At 41.9% G+C, this 8,983-nt stretch overlaps 1 protein-coding gene across 1 annotated transcript in view; it reads left to right on the top strand.

Annotated features, from left to right (window-relative positions):
• Positions 1-4,809: 4,809 nt before the first annotated feature.
• Positions 4,810-8,983, top strand: part of LOC101996620 (ATP-binding cassette sub-family G member 3-like) — a 161,782-nt gene continuing 157,608 nt past the window's right edge. The window contains exon 1 of the mRNA XM_026785007.1: positions 4,810-4,926. The gene's annotated coding sequence lies outside the window, so the exon portion shown is untranslated. The remainder of the gene's footprint in view (positions 4,927-8,983) is intronic.

Raw genomic sequence — 8,983 nt, 5'->3', positions numbered from 1 at the left:
AAGGGCGCCAGTACTGCCATCACATATCCCTGTTGATTGAGAGCTCTCTGCTTAGTTCCACAGCCTATTTTTTATTGTGTCATTTCATTCTTGATGTTTTCAGGTTTATTTTATTTTTTTGTATTTTGGTTATTATTTCCCTTGTCAAGGGTGTAGCTGGTGAGGGTTTTCTCTTACACATGTATCCAGAGGACTCTGTCTCCTATTACAGAGATACTTGCCCGTCTGTGTTCATTGCTGCTCTAGTCATAATAGAGTAAATAACCCAGATGTCCAGTGTTAGATGGCGCTGGCAATGAACATAATGGAAATGTGGCACTATAATAAATCCATGCAGGAAGATACAGATCACCACACTAATATAGACAATAAAGCTTATAAAGTCCTTTAGTTTTGGCCATGACTAACAGCATGCTCATGCCTCAAGCACCCTGGTGCAGAAGGTCAGAGGTACAGCATTTTCAGGGCAAAGCATACACTTTCACTGATAATGGACGAGAGGCAAAGTTATTTTGCATGATTTGTTTTGATAGAGCATAGTTATTTCAGACACAGCAATACAATCACTTTTGACCTATACTTCTTTGGTTGTTTTAGTTTATGTTTTTATATTACTAATTATTTAGCTTAACACATTTGGGTCACAGTGGTCATGGGAATCCCAAATGTGTTTCTAAGGCAGACATCACTGTTGTGGGGAAGGGGGCTGAGAAGTGTCTGAGCTGACAAAATGGACATAGGACAAGATGGCTTTGCCTTAGTCACTTCAGTACATGTATGGTGTGGGAGGTCCTTCTGTCTGTGTGTTGCTTTTATTGGTTAATGAATAAAGAACTGCTTTGAGCCTTTGGCAGGGAAGAACAGAACTAGGTGGGGAAAGCTAGGCTGTATGCTGGGAGGAAGAAGGGCAGGGTCAGAGAAAAGCCATGGAGCTGCCCCAGACAGATGCTGGAAACTTTACCTGGTAAGCCACAGCCATGTGGCGATATATAGATTAATAGAAATGGGATAAATTAAGATGTAAGAATTAGGCAATAAGAAGCTAGAGCTGACGGGCCAAGCAGTGATTTAATTAATACTGTTTCTGTGTAATTATTTCAGGTCTAAGCTAGCCGGGCAACTGGGAACCAACATGCAGCTCCCTCCTTCCAATACATGTATGTGATAGAATTTTATTCAGTTGTAAAGAAAATGAAATTTGTAGAAAAATAAATGGAACTGGAGAATACCATGCCAAGTGAGGTAATATAGGCCTGGGAAGACAAATGTTCTCTCTCAAATGGTGGTTCTATCTTGAAATTTTTACATTTGTGTGTTTAGATTAGAGCCAGGCAGAGTGAAAAACATCATTGCTGGGGAGGGCAGTAAATGCGTGTTATATGAAAATAGGGAACGCTGGCAGAGAAAGGGTTACTTGGGGGTAAGGGAGGAGGAAGGAGGTGAGGGGTGGAGGGAAGTTCATCTGAAACTAGATCTGTGTGAAAAAGTCATGTGGAAATTTACAATTTTGTAAGCCAATTAAACAAAAATACTTAAAAAATGAGGGGATAACGCTGCTCCCAGAGTTATGGGTTCTTAAAAAAATCGTGGCACAGGTGTGGGACATCTCCTTGTGAGTTGTTGGTCCAGGAGTCTCCAGGTGCCCTATAAGTGTAAGGCAGGTGTCACAGAAACACTTAGGTTTAGAGTAAAGCCAGAATAGGGCTGGGGGCAAAGAGAATCAACTAGAAAATTGATTACAGAAGCTTCTCAATTTCAGGAGGTACCATTTATTAATTATTGCTCTCAGTGTCTGTGCTACTTGGGTTATATTTAGGAAGTGGTTTCCTGTGCCAATGTGTTCAAGTGTATTTCGCATTTCCTCTTCTATGAGGTTCAGTGTGGTTGATCCATTTGGACTTGATTTTTGTGCATGACAATAGATATGGATCTATTTTCATTCTTCTACATGTTGATATTCAGTTCTGCCAGCACCATTTGTTGAATATGCTTTCTTTTTTCCATTTTATATTTTTAGCTTCTTTATAAAAAATCAGGTGTTTGTATCCAGGCCTTCAATTCGATTCCACTGGTCCTCCTGTTTGTTTTTATGCCAATAGCAGGCTACTTTACTGTAGGTCTATTGTAGAGTTTGAAGTCCGAAGTTCCTTTATTGTACAGGATTGTTTTGGTTATCCTGGGTTTTTTGCTTTTCCATATGAAGTTAAGTATTGTTCTTTTGAGGTTTGTGAAGAACTTTGCTGGGATTTTGATCTACATTGAATCTGTAGATATATTTTGGTAAGATTGCCATTTACTATGTTAATTCTACCTACCCAAGAGTATGGGAGATCTTTCCATTTACTGGTGCCTTTATCAATTTCTTTCTTCAAAGATGCTCAATCATACCACAAAGACATGTACTCAATTATGTTCATGGCACCATTTTTTGTAATAGCCAGAACCTAGAAACAACCTAGATGCCCCTCTACTGAAGAATGGATAAAGAAAATGTACATTTACACAATGGAGTATTACTCAATGGTAAGAAATACTGACATCTTGAAGTTTGCGGGCAAATAGATGGGTCTAGAAAAAACCGTATCGAGTAAGGTAACCCATATCCAGAAAGACAAATATAATATGTATTCACTCATAAGTGGCTTTTAGATATAATGCTAAGAAAAGTCAGCCTACAGTTCACAATCCCAGAGAAACTAGACAGCAAAGAGGACCTAAGATCTACATAGGAAGGTGAAAAAGACAAGATCTCCTGAGTAAATTGAAAGGTGGGGGTCACAGGAGAGAGTAAAAAAGGAGAGGGGAGGAAGGGAGGGAATGGAGAAAGTGTATAGCTCAATAAAAATATTAAAAAGAAGAAAGTTCATTACATAGTTATCTAATCCTCGGATTTGGGGATATAATTCAGGGTCATAAGTGGGCCAGGCGTGAAGCTCTGGGTCAGGTCAGCAGCTCTACTACATGATAGACGTAAAAACTAAATAGAAGTAGACAGCAAATGGCGGAAGTAAGAATGTGGTGACCTCTGGAGAGGATGGCCGTGGTGGGGCTTGAGGGAAGCCCTGTGGTTCTGTCTTTCTTCTGTGTCTCACTGCTGATCTCTCCCCTTCCCCTTCTCTCCCACTTCCGTCCTTTTCCCATTCTTCCCCTCTCTTCTCTTTACTTTCTGTTCTTTTTTGTTTTTTCCAAGGTAGCGCACAGAGGCAGTTTTGCTTTGTAGCCCTGGCTGGTCAGCAACCTTTATGTAGCACAGGCTGTCCTTCAGTCTGCCAGCCTTGGGTCTCAGGCGGAGTGTCTGAGATTACCTGTGTGTGCTCCTATTCCCTTTCTGAGGTACTCCAAGTGTTCTGAAATAAAAAAATAAGAGTTTCACAAATGCAAATGTGTCACATTGTAAGTGTCCATCAAGCTGTCTGGTCAGATTTTCTATAATTTTGTGTGTATGTGCATGTGTGACTGTACATGTGTGTGCATACCTGTGGAGGTCAACACTAGTGTTGTCCTCACTCTCACACTGAGCCTGAGGAATGGACCAGGGCTTTCTGATGACCTAGAATGTCCGGTCCTCAAGCGCCAGGGATCCCCTGCCTCCCCCTCCCACTATCAGGCTCTTTACCTGGCCCTGGGTCTGAACTCAGGTCCTCATGCTGACGGATTTGGGCCACTGCCTAGCCTGTACCTTCTCAATAAGAGTTATCTCCATAAAAACTTTTAGAACTTTTATTCTTTGAGAATTTTGAGAACTTCATACATACGATGTATTTTAATCATACTTAGCCTCATTCACCCTCTATGACTACAACAGAATTCTTTCCCAATACCTCTCCCCCCAATAATCTCTTCCCCTCCCTCCCTCCCTCCCTCCCTCCCTCCCTCCCTCCATTCCTCCTTTCCCTTTCTCTTTCTCCCCTTCTTCAATAATTCACTGAGTCCAGTCAGGGCTGCCCATGCACACATGGGAGGAGAATAGTCCCCTGGATAGTCGACACACCAAGGACGCACCCCTGAAGAAAACCGACTCTCCCTCTCCTGCCAATCATCACCTGACTGCAGCTCCTCAGATGAGGGGGAGGGCTTGTGTGACCCTCCCCCACCAACGCTAGAAGGTTAAAAAGACAGAGTATGAAACTGACTTACTTTTCAGCATTAGCTCTCTGGTCCGTGAAGTGTCCTACACTGCACACTGCACCATCTGACTGCAGGCTAACAGTCTGCACTTAGTGCCCCCTCCCCTCTTCTTGTTCTTTAGGGATAGAGATCGATATTTAGCCTAGGCACCCAAACCCCAAATCTTCCTGCCTCAGGCTCTCGGTTATAGGGATTGCAATTGTGAAGAGTGAATTAGTTTTCAATTGGTTTCTTCAGAAACAAAATAAAGCTATAAATCAATTTATCTTAACAACCTGGGTGCTTACCAAGCCCTATCCTAGGATGTCCTGATCCACCATGTGTCCCTTTCTGTGTTAAGCAAATATTTACCTCCTGTTTCTTCCCCAGCCCCACCTGTTAAGTCTCCCCCTCCCCCCGCCCCCAAACCGTTACTTTCATTTTCTCTCTTCTGGGATACTAAATGCTGACTTCTCATGCTTCAGTACTGCTTTGGTCCTGACCTAGGGTTCAGTGCTGACAGCCTAGTTCTCTGGAAGCTGCCCCCGAGCGGAGCTTGACCCCACATTCCTCCTTTAGGGCGCCGTTCCCCCACACCACTTCCTCCACCTACGCCCTCCCCCCACCCCAGGACATCCTGGTGTTCTACTTCCTCTCCTCTCTTTGGGTGTCGCCCAAGTCGCTGCCATTGAAGGGGCAGAGGTGGCCTAGATGCAGAGACTCTAGGACACTGTGGGGTAGAAGCCGGAGTCTCAGACCAGAGCTGCAACTCTCCTCCCATCCCGTGCGCAAACAGACTGGGCCTCTGCTTCCAACCCGGTAAGTGTGGGCAGCCAGGGCTGGGAAATTCTTTGCAGCTCCTTTTTCAAGTGTGAAATGCAAATTACTGGTCCTATCACCTGTCTGTAGAGGGTGTGGTATTCAGGGCGGGTTGATCTCCAGATGTGTGAAGGTGAAGAAGGTTCACGATGTCAGGTGGACGAAAATGTTATCAAGTAGTGAAGTTATCACAAGTACAAAAGAAATTTTTTAACACTGGTATTGTAAGGGACCTGAACAATTTATCCTTTTTCTTTATCTCACGATGTAAAATTTCTCCAAAAATCTGTAGCTTGCTATGCAGCTATTCATTAACTCCTTACATCTCTTCCTTGGATACTGCGGAAGAAGTTTGAACAGACAAAAATCAAAAGCCAATTGCTAGTTGATTGTGTATATATAATGTAATCCTTTTTTTTCCTGTCTAATACTAGAAATGTAATTGCTTATCTAGTTTTAGGAAGACAGAAAGTTTAATAGTAGCACATATTAATTAAGGATATGTGTTCAGGTCTGTGTGTTTGCACAGAAGAGCCCCTTTTTTAAAAAACTGATTTTATTAAGCTCTACATTTTTCCCCGCTCCCCTCCTTTTCTCTCCCCTCCTCTTCATCCCTCTCCCATAGTCCCCACGCTCCCAATTTACTCAGGAGGTCTTGTCTTTTTCTACTTCCCATGTAGATTAGATCCATGCATGTCTCTCAGAAGAGCCCTTCTTATGGAATTAACTTGCCTTTCTTCAGCAGTACATTCTCTTAGACCAACATGTATTAAAATGCGCACACACGCAGAACCCATGTCTGCACTTAACTGTGGCTAAGCATCTGAAGCATCGGAAGGAGGATCAATATGATAAGTCGACAATAAAATACAAACTAGAATGGAGAATTCTAAGAAGGAACATGAGAATGGGGCCCTCAGAGTGGAACTGAGTTACATTTTAAGTGATTTATTCAGTTTTATTTGATGTGCATGAGTGTTTTGCTTGCATGTATGTAAGTGCACTGCTTGAACACTTGGTGCCCCTGGAGGTCAGAGATCCACTGGATCTCTGGAACTGGAGCTGCAGACAGTTGGAAGTCCCTATGTGGGGCTGGGAATGGAACCCAGGTTCTCCGCAGGAGCAGCGTGTGCTCTTCACTGCTGAGCCATCTCTCCAGCCCTTAAGTTGCATTCCGGAGACCATAGCAAGAAGGAGCCAATCAGTCTCCCTGCTCAGGAACAAGAAGGGGAAACATAGTGACTTTTCAGAGACACTTCTCCTGGCCTTTGCTTTTGAGGGAACATCTCTTGTGTGGGTTAATTTGGGATGTTGAGGAGACTCGAGGGAAGGTTATGCCTAGAACCATCCCATAATGCCAGAGCAGTGCCTCTGCTAAGGTAAACTTTAGCTGTCATTTCCCATACCCTGTTACAGACACCTTGATGAACAGGCTTTACTTAAAAATAAACCAAGGTTTTCTATGGGTTGTGTGAATTTCATGTTCTCTAAGCATTTGGAAAATGCTTACCTCCGAGCCACATTGCCTATCTTTTGGGAGCATCATGTGATATTTCAGTGAAATACAGCATGTATGATCAGCTCAGGGCCGCTTTCCTGACACCCCAGACATTCTGTTGACTGTTTCTGATTTAAGATGATACGTATTTGAAAACTGTATGAAGTAGGAAGTCTCAGAAGAACTGCTTTGAAGAAAATAATTAGGATTAAGATGGATTATGAAAATGAAAGAACTGGAAAGCCTATTATTTGCATATGTGCACACACACACACACGCAAGCTACATTCGTACATAGAAAATTAAAATTTCTTCTCCACGAAGATTATTGCCCAGTTCACTTCAGGATATGAAACAAAACATTAATAGTCTAGGTGACTTTGGCTTCACACTTATTCTCTTCTGGAATGAACTTCTTATAGTATAATTAACATCACACACCTCACCGACTTACATTGCACAGTTGTGTGGCTATGGAAATATTCAGAGATATGCAAGCACATGTCCATTATCTACTCTGTTTATTTAATCCAGAGATGCTTTCCCATAGCCTCTCTTGGTATTTTCAGCATGTGTGTGTGTGTCTTACACTGTGTGTGGAGATCGCAGGATAATTCTTGAGAGTCAGTTCTTTTCCTCTAGCTTGTTGAGGAGATCTCTCCTGTACTTTTTCGTGCTGGGTCCTCCAGGGTAGCTGGCCCTTCAGCTTCCAGGAGATCTCTGTGCTAAAATACAAAGGCATGCCACTGTAGTCCCCTTTTCATGGCATTATTGGATTGAACTCAGATCTTTCAATCTTGTTCAGCCATCATGTTTTCCTGCAGAGATTTCTTGCTGGATCCTGGATGGTTTTCAGAGCTGTTTTCTTGGTATGTTTTTCAGAGGATCAAGTCCAGAGCCTTGAATGTATTAAGCATTTCACCCACAAACAGAGTAATTTGACTTCTTCCTTTCCTGATTGTATGTCTCTCTCATCTTATTTCTCTGAGCATTCAAACCCTGTATTATATAATAGTTCAGGGAATGGCTACCTTTGGCTCTCTTTCTCTAGACTACTTCTTTTTGACTGGGGGCAACTGTGTCTTTGGCAGAACCTTGAGAAAATTGGGATATAATAAAGTCCAGGCTTGAGTAGTATCAGTCAATTATGTGAAACTGGGCTATCTCAGCCAGAAACCTTGAAGCTATTTTGGATGCAGAATTTTGAAGAGACTGTAACAGAGGAATTCTGAAATGCTGGACCATCTGTGCCATCCATTTTCACTGGTGTTTTGGAGGCAGAGACTGCTCGTTCATTTACTGGCCACCCAGATGCAAATAATCATATAGGAACTATATTAATTATAACACTGTTTGGTCAATAGCTTATGCATATTTCTAGCTCTTACCACTTAAATTAACTCATTTCTATTGATCTGTGAATCACTACTAGATTGCGGCCTCTTGGTAGGTTTCTGGCTGGTGGCTTGTGTCTTTCTCCTTCGGCAGCTACATGGCGTTTCTTTCACTTTGCCTACTTCTCTCTATGTCTCTGTTTGGATTTCCTGCCTGGCTTTACTCTACTAAGCCATTGACCATAACAGACCTCCTAAAAACGGTGACTGCAGACACGAAGGAAGAAACCAAGAAAAACTACAAGATGATGACTTATAAGCTGGTCCCTTGACATGGGACCAGCTCTGTGACTGAATGAGACATGATGAGTCTTGTTGGCTACAGAGTCCTCATGACAATTGACCATGCAGTTCACACGGACTTATAAAGTTGACAGATGCCTTTTATCTGCTCCAATATAAAACAAAAAGTCATCTTTAGTTGACTTGTGCACACCGCGCATTCCATGCATGTGTTAATGCAGATATGTATGTTGCCTTTAAAAGTCTGTACATTTTCAAAAAAGAAAAGAGGAATAGACACCAATGAAGAAGGAAAGTAGCCCAGGTGATTCAGTCTCTCAGAATGCCTCTATTATACTTTCCTCAAAAAAAAAAAATCAACCTCCAGGACAACTTCAAAGCTGCTAGCTAAGATGATCCAGCCTGACAGAGTAGTCCAGCTAGTATTTCAGATAAACCCTACAACTTTTCCATTACACAGAAACTGGACAATAAATGATATGCTAGCTCTCCCAAGACTTGATCATTATCTCAATTTTCTCAGTGTTCCCTAAAGAGTCTATCACCCCAGACAACAGGAAGTAATTTTAAGAACACAGTGTCCACATTCCTAAGAGGTGGGGTGGGTGGTTTTTGATCACTTGGTGGGTTATGGATGTTTGTCATTATTTAGGATGCAAATTGGTATTGGTCATGGTAAGGGAGGAAATTAGGCAAAGTTGGTTTAAGGACTCTCTTTCTGAAAAAAAGGGGGGTATATAGAAATGACAGGCTAAAAAGACAGATTATTGAATCTACTTTTAAACTAAATGGAACTATTAATCTCAAATATTTTACATTGGTATCATTTTTTGTATATTCATACAAATTTAAGGTTATTCTTATTAGAATATACTAATATGTTTTTTATCTTGCTTAATGTGTTTTTGTATATTCATACAAA

Source organism: Microtus ochrogaster, linkage group LG1 (genome assembly GCF_000317375.1).
Source record: "Microtus ochrogaster isolate Prairie Vole_2 linkage group LG1, MicOch1.0, whole genome shotgun sequence".
NCBI lineage: Eukaryota > Metazoa > Chordata > Mammalia > Rodentia > Cricetidae > Microtus > Microtus ochrogaster.
This window is presented reverse-complemented; position numbering and strand designations above follow the sequence as displayed.